The following is a 12,210-nucleotide window of genomic DNA, read 5'->3' as shown; positions in this document are numbered from 1 at the left end:
TCACTCCCCATCTGGAAAAGAGTCTGCCTTTCCTAAGGTGAGACTGATATACTGAACACGTGAATGTGACATTTGACACTTGTGAAAAATGTTGCTGGGATAGTCAAGAGATGGCCTTTGACCTTGAGAGAAAGCTGGTGTGAGCACTGAGTGACTGATCATTTTGAACATGCTTTGATCTGCTCTGTGTAAGCTTCCCTTTCAGTGCTGTTCTCAAGCTTGAAATACACTTTTAAAAAGAAACATAGAAAGACTAAAGCACTGAATAAAACAAAGGAGTGACAACAAATAGAGACATACGCCTGTTTGGGAATGAAAGGGGAGGTCATGGCCTTGGAATGTGAGTAGATGATAGAAAGCAGGAAGAGGAAACAGATAAACTCTTGCATGAACACACACACACACACACACACACACACACACACACACACACACACACACACACACACACACACACACACACACACACACACACACACACACACACACACACACACACACACACACACACACACACAATACAGATACCCATGCCCTGTTGTGCTATCATCAAGGGTCGAGTGTTAGTTGACAGAAACCACTGATCTGCTTCAGTGCTAAAACAGTGATAAGGTGCACAAGGACATTGGTGACCTGTGTCTGTCTGTGTGTAGAAGAGACGCACATACAATCAAGGCTCGACTGTAGAGGGGAATAGAGAGGACTCAGGCCCGGATTACGTGTTACTTATTTTTATCTCATTCATTTTCTTAACATATTTGGGACAAGCACACTGCTCGCTCACTTCCCCATGACTGTCATGATGATACACTGGTTAAGAATCAGCTCTTTCAGCATCACTCTGGTTTCTAATGTATAAAACAACACTGCCAACATCACAGTGTGGCAGGTGTTATGTTTCATAATTTAGTAGGCGCAATCCATTATGTATATGACTGGCTTAAATTATATTCACTAAAAGGCACACCCATCACCTCAGTGATTCACTTCCCCTGTTATGTGCATCCCTTTTCATTCAAATGATGTTCCAATACAACTAAACTGGATTCTGAATCAAATTTCATGGGAAGCATATTTTGTACTGGTTTTTGGTGGCAGATCTAGACAAACCAAAACACATAGACTCATACCCTAATGGCGGCAGAGTTGCCACGCAAGACATGGCACAGCCCATTGCGAAGGTCACTAGAGTAAGACGATAAGACAACATGTAACTGCAATTTTGCATGTTAGGCAAACATATCCACAACAGTCTCCTAATGTAATTCAATCTCTCTCTCTAAAATGATGTAGTGAAAAGCAAAATGACTGTCCTTTGATAAGTACAAGTGAGGCAGGATTGTAAGAAGTGTGAGTGACATGACAGGATGACTCCAGACTCAGATCGGTGAAAGTCTGATGTCAAATGTTTTGTGTCAATTGTTCTCTGTTAGTTCTGGGGAAATGTCCTTCTGTGTCTCCACATCTGTCGACACTGCAACAAATGTGTCCTTTTTTCTGTCTCTCTTGTCCCATCATGTTCTATTTAGTGTAATTGACCTATGGTGATGACACAGGTATCAAAGCAATGGGATTTTCATTTCACGCTCTCTTTTCCGATTGGACTTTCCTGTCTCCTTCCCTTAGCCATTTCCTCTTCTTCTCCGGGGCATCTAGTTCAAATCTCTATGGCGGTGGTGACAACCCAGAGGTTAGAGATTATGATTGTAGGGTAGCTGGTTCTAATCCGCAAGCTTGGGAAAATATGAGTGTAAAATGTGAATGAATGAGAAGAAGAAGCCCTTCTCCCTTAACACTAAACAACCATAAATCAACCCAATGGAGCTAATCAGTGTTAAATGATTGCTTATATTGTCTAGTCTTTAATGTGGAGTTTTGTTAAATTTGGTTGATATAATCCATTATTTAAAGATGAGCTTGGAAGAAAATGTTGTTAGGGGAACTCTTTATATAATTTATTTGTTGCTTTTCCTTTACATACATGCTTAAGGTAAAGGTAACAAAGCATCATCTTATTGTAAACTACATACTATAATTCATATACAAAATAGGCAACAGATACATTCATGGTACCTATCTAGATAGGTGTCACAAGATTACCGTACACTGTAAAAAATGAAGGTAAAACGCTGAAAGTCATCTGTACGAGAGGTTATAATAAAAAATGTAATGTTATCTAAGTGCGGCTAACCTAATTGTGATTTTGTTTCAGTTTCAATTTGTGCAGGTGTTAGTAAAAATTAATATCTTACATATTATATTTTACATTTATATCTACTATTTTGAGTCAGTTAACCTTTGTATTACTTGTGATTAATACAAATGAACAGTTAGAACAATTTACTATAACATAACATTTTTTATTTTTGTAAATAGTTGTTTCTTAATAAAGTATTGTCAACTACAGAGTGGCATTTGTCCTAGAGAGGATTGTGTTTGTTGCAGTACTGGCTGTGAGCAAGTGGAGGAGCTCTAGTGATGTTCTTTTGACCGCTTGGGAAGACCACTGGGAGGACCACAACACAAACATTGTGTCTGTCTGTGGGAGAACATCTACATTAATGTGTGTTTATAGTAAGCCCCCTTACTGTATTTGACATGTTTTTGTGCACAAATATACAAATACTGTACATTAGTGGACATACTTTTGTTTTTGTAGATCTTATGGGGACCAACAGTTATTTCATATGCTTGTTTATACATGTCTATGCATATTGTAAATAGACTCAGATTTGAAGGTGATAATGTGTATTCCAGAACATCAATTTAGATAAATGGATTTAGGAAGCAACAAATAATTACTGGTGTGGCTGGATAAATGTTTTCTTTTAGTGTGAACAAATAAATAAAAGTCTAATATATGACATGTTATTCAGTTGGTAATGTCCGTTTTGTAGAATCATATGATAAACTGTCCTTTTTTGTGTGGCTGCAATTGATTTCAAATGCACTTTGTTAACAATTTCAAAAGCATGTCTCTTGAATTTAAAGGAAAAAAAGATTGCATAAAGGACATGCATAGCCCAGAGCAGTATGTGATGGCTTCAAAGAACCGTGGGAAATATGGATTTTCTTAGAACTGAAGTTTAAACTTTGACTTACAGATGTGATTATGGTGCTGTATTGTAAGAAAAACATATAGTTCACAAACACAATCATATAGTTAAAGATATTTAATAATCTTCCATGCAATGTGTAGTGCTTAACATGTGATCAAGTATGCATATGCATTTAAAAAATATAAAAAAAGATGATGTGTCAGAGAATATTATGAATGTAATACAGATTTAATGGGTATGAAAAAAAGTTGAAAAGTTAAAATATTTGTAAACTTTGGCTATTCTGGATTTGTGTTTAAAGCAGAAAAGCATCAGGTTCCTAGAAGTGACCAGAAACCAAATAGTGTAAAACAGAGAGACAACTTATAAACTAAGGCCTCTCAACACATACATTTGACACATTTTTCTTGAAGCTGTCTTCATGATTTATGTTGGTATCCTCGTTTAAAAAATATGTGATTTTCTAACCATCAGATCTGACTTACGAGGACAGAAGAATTCAGTAAAAATGTGTTGAATGCAGGAATTTGTTAAACTGTATAAACTGCATAAGGCTACATGTTCTTGTGCTATATAATTATATATCCAGCATTGTAATAATATTTTAAATAATGTGTACCTTGCATAGACAAGAAAAAAAATTATTGCATTTGTTCATCATAAAATAAATAAATCAAGGAGACAAAACTCAAAACAGACAGCAGTTTAACAGAGACATAATGGGGAGGAAAGTAAAGACGTGAAGGTCAGTGTGCATTTGACACTGGTGACTGGGGGGTGACACGTGCTTAACTTGTAATTATGAGAAAAAATGAATATTCTTACAAAACTTCTCAAGTGTCTCGAGTCTCAAGGATTCATGTACTTTTGAAGAGATAATTTAATTTCCCAATGTGGCTGCAAACAATGACATTCAACAGCAGACAGATTATCAAGCAGAAACATCCTTTCTCTACATCTAAGACCCAGCTGTCTTGTAGCTCTTACATGGTGTTAAAACTGTCCCGGCACAATGGTTGACATTGGTCTTGCAGCAAAGAAAACAATGGCCCTACACGCTCCTATCAAACTCTTACTTAAATCCCCCCTTTTATCCCGCTTTCATTCTGTGTCATTCTGCCTTGTATCTGGCCAGGACTTACAAGTCTCCGGCTGTGACACAAGGGATTCCATGTTGTCCACTCCTAACAGATTACACAAGGACGCAAAGACAAAAGAACAGCAACACGGCCTGTGCATTTATTTGCCTTGCTAAAGAGAGAGGGCGAGAGAAGCGAGGGGAGTCGAGAGGGTGATAGGAGAGGGAGAAAGGAAGAGAGTAAAGGAGAAAAAGAGAGAGTGTAAGTAAAAAGAGAGAGACATAGTTATTTATGGATATGGATATTGATGGACTAAAAGGAGGATAAGAGGGGAGAAAAAGGGTAAGCGTTTCTTTTTACTCTCTGCGGTTATCGCTGGTCCAGGCCCGCATCTTTATTCTACCAGGAGAAAATGCTAATCATCAATCTCAGGCTGCATGCTACGTCTCTGTTTAATAGCTGATAGGGAGTCTCCACAGGCTGCTTTGCTTCTTTGTTTAAAATGACATATAATGGGACTGAGCCTTATCTATGTGTCTCAATGCATTCTCTCTCTCCCAGTGTCTCTACCAGTCTCTTTCCCTCTCTCTCTGGGATAGCGGTCCAGTGTAAAGGAAGAAGGAACAGCAAGCCGCGATTGATTCTGAGCCAGGGATAACTTAATCCATCAATTTAACATGAAATGAATATGCAAAAGTGAGGGGGGTGGGGGGTTGTAGTGGGAAGGGCATCGGCCAGCGTCTTCAACAATAACAAAAGAGGAGGACAAATAAATGGAGGGAAGAGAGAGAGAGGGACAGAGAGAGAGTGGTATAATGGATGGGGATGGCTTTGATATTATTAGTTAACTACCTCCAAAAAACATATTCGCATCTTCAAGGCAAATCCATCACTCCATGTTTTGGTGTGTGGTGCCATATTTCAGAATGATAAATAAGATGTACTGGAGCCAAATCTTAACCACATTTCATTGTTGCGCATATCAATAAATCTATTGATAAACAAATGCATCATCTCTATAACATTTGAGATGATTTTACAGACATGTGGGGGAACACTCACGATGCCATGTACTGTAAGTTTGTAGGGCTTCTTCAGTTCCAGGTCAGCTTGGAGATATATCGGTAGAAGACTGGTATTGACGAAAGCACAGGTTGGATTGATATTTTAAGGGTTTAACCTAAACAAAAAGCCCAATCCCTTACTGTAACTTAATTTACCCAATATTGTTTTTGACTAGCTCTGTGAAACATTGTTTTTTTAGGGTTAGGGTCGTTCAAGTTGTGGACATGATACACATTCTTGATTATGGTTTAATTCTACTCTTCTACAGGTTATGGTAATAATACGTGCAGCAGTATGCCAGTAAAAAGCAGGAAAGAATAAGACTTATAGTAAGTGAACACAGAGGTTTCAAACTTTTAAGAAAATGTCACTTTGTAAGGAGAAGAAAAGTCACTTGTTTTGACTTCAAGAATACCATTTTTGACGACTTCAATAGAATACAAACAGAATGTTTTTGTTTAAAGAAAGCTTTATAGGACATCTTAAGGTCCTTACACACCAATCTGACACCAAAGAACACGTCCCGACGGACCCGACTGTTGTGTCGCCTCACGTCTCCTGCGTCTTGGCCAACAGTCGCACTGGAACACACCGCAATAGGCACTTTCACACCGGAGTACTTTTCCCGTACTTTTCCCATACTTTTCCCAGAAATAGTTCCGATAGTTCCTGGGATGTTGCGTTCACACCAAAAAGATTTTTCGGGAACCTTTTCACCCCTTTTTAGTCCCTGATAGAGAGCAGGGACTTTCCTGGGGAGAAAAAGGTTCCAATTTCTGATTGGCTGGGCGAATTGCAAGCCATGCCCCGTAAAACTTGGAAAAGTTTTTGTGAAGCCGCCTTTTTATTTCCTCGCATTAGCATTATTAGCATTAGCATTAGCCCAGTGCACCAACGGAGAGAGACTATTATGGCAACACAAAATAAAACGTGGGATCGGTGGAGTGATGAGGAGGTGTCGGCACTTCTGGCGATTTACCCGGGGCTTCGGGTGACGATTTACTGCCACCCAAAGTCCCGGACTCCGGGGGGCTCCGGGACTTCGGGTGGCAGTATACGCCGTGAAGTTGTTTGCGGCCTGCCAGTAAACCCAAAGCAGAAGAAGAAGAAGTGACGTCAGCGGCTTCATTTGCGTAATCCTCCCTCAGGGACTTATTCCGGTGTGAACGCGATTTAGTAGATAGTTCCGGGGAAATAAAAGTTCCGGGGAAAAGTACTTGGTGTGAAAGCGCCTAAAGACTTCAGCAGACGGCCAAGTAGCACGTACAGACTGCGCATGCGTGAGTAGCAATAACTCTCCTTACCAGCAGGCGGCAGTAGTGTGTATTCGTCATTCAAAAGAGGCAACAACCGGAAGACAAACTGCATGATACACCGAGAGAAGAAGAACAGACTGCGTGATATAAACAAACAACAAATAGCGTGCACGTTCCATTTTCACTCAACAGCGAGAAGCTCATGGAGCTTTCCCGAACCTGTGTCGAGAGCTGGAGTTAAATTGAATCTCAGATTTGGCTTCTTAATAGTTTGTTTGGGTCCCTCACTTCCGTTTCGCTTCTCATGCACTGATTCGCTAAGCTGAACAACCAATCAGTGATTTCTTTTGCCGACAGCCTTTTACCGACAGCCTCCCGATTCAACATGTTGAATCGGCGGCGGAAGGTGTCGGCACGGCCGAAAAGACACGATGGGGCGGGACACACCAATCTGAGTAGGGCGACAGGACACTCATCGACGGCCAGACATCTATTGACGTCGAAAATCGGCTTGGTGTGTAAGGACCTTTAGCCGTAAATCTTACTACAATGCCATGGTGTAAATGGTTATTGCTTTGGTTACATTACATTTTCCTTTGATCTCACAGCAATGTCTCTACTTCTTTGTTATCACTGGACTGACAGAAGCTCTCAACACCTCAAATAGCTTTATAATTGCTGTATCTGATCAGACATGCACACTTCTGCTACCATTTCATTTGTAAACCTTATTTATTACACTAGTGTTACAATGAAACCAATGCGGCTGTAAAATGCATCACTTTCTTTGCAAAAGAAGCTTGCTGCATTACCTTCAACTGCTACTGATCATGTTTATAATAAAGCAAAAGCAGTTATTTACTGTGTGCCCCGTTTTTATATGTTTTGATGAAACACAAGTGGTTTTGATCATTAGATTATTAGAGATTGATCTTTTAGGACACTTAAAAGAACCGACTGCCATGCTGGTCTGACTGTCCTAAAAAAAGTCAATGAACATAGTAAGGTGTTGTTGCCTTTGTGTTTTTATTGAATTAACTGTATCTGTGCTTGTAACCAGTGGTAAGGGCATTTTATCTTTATTGACTCTCTTTCACTGAGTTCCTGGCAAAAACAAACGACTTTAAAAAAAAACGTAATACAACACATTTGATTCATTTTCCAGGAATACACTTTTGTACTTGGCTTTCAAAAAGTTTACAAACTCAAGTGTATATTCTGCCTAAGTAATTGCCTATTTGATGAAAATCAAATAAAGTAGCTGGATATTTCCCTTTCCTCACCGTCATGCACTTACAGGTTGCTAGTGTTTATGCTGGTTTCGGGTCAGCTGCTTGTCTGTCACATGATCAGGAAGGAAGAAAAACATTAACATTGAACATGGGCTGGAGCAGATGAAAGCTCTTGGCCTGACTGTCAGTGCTCTGAGGTGATGAGAGATGTCATTACTTATTCATGAGTCCTAAATGCAGAGCAGAGGAGATGGGCATGGCTGACCCTGAATCATAGGGGGTGGGTTACATGTGTGTGTGTGTGTGTGTGTGTGTGTGTGTGTGTGTGTGTGTGTGTGTGTGTGTGTGGGGGGGGGGGGGATATTAGATGAAAGCTGTGTGATTGAATTAAACACAGAGCGCCAGCTGTGGTGTTGACATTATCTACAGGGCCATCACAGATAAACAAAGAACAAATGCAGTCTTTATTTCTCAAATATGTTTTAACTTTTTTTGTCATGCCCAAACACTCCCAAGTTTTTGTCAGAGAAGGGAGATGGAGTTTGGAGTGTGTTATGTCCGTCGGGTGTTCTAGGGAAATGTCCAACTTTAGTGCTAATTAACACATATGGAAAAATATGTTTTAGCCTTTTACAAACAACTCTATTCAAACAGATTTTCAGATAGTTTGCGATGGCAGTGGCTTGGAAACTATGATTTGAATATTTGTATGTTATTTTTAGCATTAATGCTGGAGTGAGGCATTTTTACAAATACTATCAGATATCCTATTGTTGCCAGGGAACGATCTCTGTATTTCGCAGTATACCAGAGTCATGGTGTCGGCACGTTTGCCTGAAGGTTGGCTCTTTCTTCAAGTCTTTGTGTACAATTTATTTCCCCTGAATTAAGTATTCATTTATTACTGGAGGATCCCACCCATACAATAGCCTTCACCATACTCTCACCTGCTAGGGTCTCTCCCACATGGTCATTAATCTCACTGCCAGAGGGAGGGGGGGGGACACAAGTTCTGCACGGCAGCTTTATCATTTCATGTCAATCAAAGTCATTCATTTTTAAAAAACGATAACGTTACAAGAACTGTGGGACAATACTTCAAAAACTGCATTCAATGAAAACAATTGTAAACATATCTGTTTAGTATGTTGGTACCTGGTATGGTTTAGGCTAGGATAATATTGTGTTTGCGGGAACTAATTAATGGTTAAGGTTATAAAGCCAACATTTGGTTAAAGCTAGAGTAGAGAAAGACGATTGCTGATGTTAAAAAGAAAGGAAGAAGGAGACACACTAAGGAACTGTCTACCATACTTTTAAATTCTTACTGTACTTTGCTACAGAGCCCAGTCGTACTACGTAACTTGTCACTGAAACGATAAGGTTCCAAATCACCCCATATGAATGCAGTTCCTAAGTTCCTTGAAAATCACACAAGGTAGTTGTAAAGTGTATGAACAACGGAGCACTACAACAACTCAATACTTAGTACAACAAAGTAGTTTAAAACATAACAATAATTACATTATTGATTTCAGAAATAGCCCACATGTAGTTTAATCAAAAATACCATATCATCAGTTGCTGTAAATAAACATCCCTTCTTGAGAATTATGCATGTAACCTATTTTGCTATTTGTCAATACTAAAAACGGTTCAATGAAGAAAAAGGTGAACATGAGAAGACACCTGTTCCTGTTCCTCCTCACACTTTGTTTGAACTATCCCCTCCTCCTCCCCCTCTGATGAGTTCAGTTACAGTGGAATGCTTTGGATGGGATATTTGGAGTGAGCAGCATCCTTTATAATCCATATCCAGTTATCCAGTGACTCAATTTCCTGCTGAATGCTGCCCTTGTGTGATCAGAGACCTGTACACAGCTGAGGGCACTACTGTTTCAAAGCAGCTGGAAACGGCCTGTCATCAGAGGTGGGGGGGGGGGGGGGGTGATGATAATGGATGGGTATTGTGGGTTGTATCTGAAAGCTTAGGAAGATCATACACATTTGACAAATGTGCGCACACATGTTTTGTGTTTGAATGTGATACCTGAAGGTTTGAAATCTGAAGCCAGACAGCTGAACTAGTACGATCTTACTTTGTGAACACACATCAAGAGATTTGCCAAAATAACTCAACATAATATCCTTGAAATATCACTCACTACTGCGACCATACCCTGCCGTCCCAGGTCCGGTGAGCAGTTTCCTCAATTTGATACCACTGGCCAGGGATAAAAAATGTAAACTAAGTCCCCGTCTTGTAGCTAGACAGATGATAGCAGGTAAAAAACAGTGTTGCCCCATGTTTGCAACCTGATTTACAAACTCTGCGCTCTGTTTTCTATCTACCAGACTCCCGAGCAAACAGGCCAAAGAGGTTACACTACAGGAAATGAATTCAATATCACCTAACTATTTATATTTGATAGAGGTGGGTGTAAAATATGCGCATTTGGCCTCCATGGGACAACCCCGCCAAGCTATTATTGACTATTCATTTTTCCCTGCTTGTCATTGATGTATGTGGGCAAAGGGATAAGTAATGCATATGTAAGCCATAGTATACTTCTTCTTAAATATACATTGGCCAAGAAGTAAAAAGCTGCCCCAGTGATTTTTCCACAGTCCTTATCTGCATTTGCAGGTTGCCCAGATCCATCAATGTTTATGAAGCCGAGGCCAGTGTAATTCTAGTACATTTATCCAGCTTGAACACACACCTGCGTGTATAAATGCACATAGAAACATACAGACACAAGCACACACACTTCGAGGGACTTTTCCATTAAGCCATGAATATCTCTGGCATGGCCCAGTATGTTTTTTTCACTTTGTTAATATCCAACCCAGACAAAAATCTTGAATTATTTTCAGAGAAAAAATTCCCAAATATTTGACTGTAGATAAGGCCGAGGGAGGCTCCTGGCTGGGCGTCACTGGAAGATAACTAGGTTTTATTAATGACCTGACAGTGGAACAGGCTAAAGTAATTAGGCTCTCCCCTCTCTTCCTCCCTTCTGCCCTCCTTCTCCCTCTACGCTTTCGATAGATGGGCGAGCACATTTTGGCGATAGTTTGATAACCAAAGGGACACCAGCATTCTGTGGACAACGCAGGGAAAAAGAGCAGAATGAATGAGTGCAGGGGAAAAAAGAGGGATGCCATTGATGTTATCGAAGTTCATTCGATTTGTCGCAGAGAAAGCAAAGCGCCTATCGGTTACATTCACCTGTGAATGGTTAATTGACCAGCACATGCATATGGGCGAGTCATTAATAACATTTGACTAATGGTTTAATTCTGTCTCTCTCTCTCTCTATTTTTCTCCCCCACTCTCCCTCTTCCTCATCTTCTCCCTCCTAAATAAATGAAACAACATTTATTTCTGTCGTCAAATTGTATGTATTCTACTTGGTAGAGCCACGCATAAAGTTAACTTCTAACATTATACGCTCAAAGCCATGTTCTCTAACACTCTCTGTGTTATGTATATTCATACAAAAGATAATGATACAAAAGAAAAAGTGTTATACTGTATTTACATTATTAGTAATATGTATTATTCATATGTATTTATCTGTGTTTTCCGTGGCACATACAATTATGTTGTAAGTATTTGAGGAGTTTTTTTATTCACCGCAATAAGTCAAAGAAAATATGATTAAAAACTCATAATTTACTGAAGTAAAAGTCAATTAGTATTTTCTAATGATAATTCTGGGAAATATAAATCTACGTGGATTTAAAAATATTTGCCACCACAATACAGGACAGTGAACAGTGAACAGCTTTAAAACAGGTTTTAATATCAGCATAACATTATTATTCATATAATTGTGAAGTGAATTGCATAGTGAAGATAGAGTACTAACTAGCACTTGCAGTTTAATATTCCTCTTCAAAGAGTAATTTCAACCACAAGTAAAGAAGTACGTAACCTTTTGTAAAAGAGGGGTCATCTAAGACAAAAACATAAACCTGCCATAGTCTGTAAAACGCAATTCTTGCTAGTGTCAAAATAATAAACATTCACTCGTAACAATGTGGAATTGGAGTCATCCTTCTTAGCTGTTCCCTTAGACAGCGACAAAATCACTGGGCATAGGAACTCATAAAACATGTAGAACACAATGTGATACATTGCACTGCTGCAGTCGCTGAATACATTTTCTGTTGAGCTAATAAAAAATGGCATATGATAAAAATCACCAGATGAAGAATAAGTCATATAATTATCTCCTCAAGACACAGCACCCATGTGGGGCCAGCTCTCCCTTTTAAAGGCCTATTTGTCTTTTGATTCATTAGTAGAAACATCTGCACTATCTGTCTATCTCTCACAGCAGCTGTAGGCTGGATAGGAAGAGTCTGAGATACATTAAGACAGCCAGTCGCTCTGTTAAGTGTTTAAATGTGATGCTATCCATCCCCCGGGTGCTGAAGCTGACCCTCAGAATGGGTGTGTGTCTTAGAGAAAGAGAGTGTACATCTGTGTCTATGCAAAAAAACTTGTGGG

The sequence above is a fragment of the Pseudochaenichthys georgianus genome, chromosome 16, assembly GCF_902827115.2.
Source record: "Pseudochaenichthys georgianus chromosome 16, fPseGeo1.2, whole genome shotgun sequence".
Taxonomy (NCBI): Eukaryota; Metazoa; Chordata; class Actinopteri; order Perciformes; family Channichthyidae; genus Pseudochaenichthys; species Pseudochaenichthys georgianus.
The sequence above is the reverse complement of the archived record's forward strand: the minus strand, read 5'-3'. Positions refer to the sequence as shown.